Below are 1,525 nucleotides of genomic sequence, written 5' to 3' on the forward strand. Positions count from 1 at the left end.
AGCCAGTTTCTCCAGGAGAATGCTGTGGGAAACAGTGTCAAAGGGTTTACTAAAGTCCAGGTAGACGACATCCACAACTTTTTCCTTATCTACTAAGCAGTCACCTTGTCATAGAAGGCGTTCAGGTTAGTCAAGCAGGACCTGCCTTTCATGAGCCTGTGCTGACTGGGCCTGATCACCTGGTTGTCCTGTATGTGCCGTGTGATGGCACTCAGGATGATCTGCTCCATAACATTCCCCAGCACCAAGATCAGACCAACCAGCCTGTAGTTCCCTGGATCCTCCTTCCGACCCTTCTTGTGGATGGGTGTCACATTTACCAACCTCCAGTCAGTTGGGACCTCCCTGGTTAGCCAGGACTGCTCATAAATGATGCAGAGCGGCCTGGTTAGCGCTTCCACCAGCTCCTTCAGTACCCTCGGGTGGATCCCACCCCGTCCCATAGATCTGTGTATCTCCAGGTGCTGAAGCAGGTCCCTCACCATTTCCCTTTGGATTACAGGGGATAATAGATCTGTTGGGGGGGGAGGGGGGGGTTGAAACCATAGAGCTGTTTTGACAACAAAACTAAAATCACACTCTTAAGCTGACAGCTGGACCATTAATTCGATACTTTTTTTTTTGCCTGCTACACAATACTACGCTTTTGTGTTGAATACCATTACCCCCATCCGCAGCCAGACTCTTTACATGAAATTATCCGCTTCAAATGAATTAGGCTGCTTTGTGAAGCAATTCGAGGCTATTCAGAAATACACTCATTTAGAAGGGAAACTGTATATTTACAGCTGAAAGTACTCTGTTAAATGGAAATGTCCCAAATATTTTTATGTGGTCTTTTAAGTTCATCCATGAATGGGGGGGAAAAAGATATACCCACATTGGCCAAACGGATCTTTGTCACTTCTAGCTTCACTATGACGCTTTTTATTTATAGAAAGGCTGCTTTCTGTTGGTGTTGGTACCTGTGGATGGAGGACTCCCTTCCAGCTATTTGTAATTTGAGTTGTGCTAACATAAGGTCGCTAACTCTGGTGATGACTACTTTGGGGGAAGATTTATTTGGGGGTTTCGTTACTTTTTTTTTTTCCTTAGGAGCAACTCAAATGCCAGTTCCACTGAAGCCGAGTCTGGTGGAAATCCACCTTTGCTAATATTGTGGCTCAAAACAAGCATCAGAAATAAGGGCAGAAACATTTAATTTTCTGTTCAGATCCATCACTTTAGGGATCTGCCCGAGCACTACCGCGTCCTGTCCAGCCTTACCTTGAGGAGCCAAGTTCACTGAGAGCCTTACCTTGAGGAGCCACCGCCTCCCCTAAGGGGAAGCCTCTTGCCCAGTAGTCGATGGCCAGCTGATCCTGAGCGCGATGAAGCAAGGCATAATTCCGCCGGGTACCTGTCTGTATCAGTTCCTGACTATTGACACGTTTGCACTTTGAGACAGGTGGCGAATTATGTTGAGTGCCAAGTTTATTCAAAGCAAAGGAAATGGATGTTAGAAAATTATAAACCGAGCGTCATT

The sequence above is a fragment of the Charadrius vociferus genome, unplaced genomic scaffold (genome assembly GCF_000708025.1).
Source record: "Charadrius vociferus isolate BGI_N301 unplaced genomic scaffold, ASM70802v2 scaffold324, whole genome shotgun sequence".
Lineage (NCBI taxonomy): Eukaryota > Metazoa > Chordata > Aves > Charadriiformes > Charadriidae > Charadrius > Charadrius vociferus.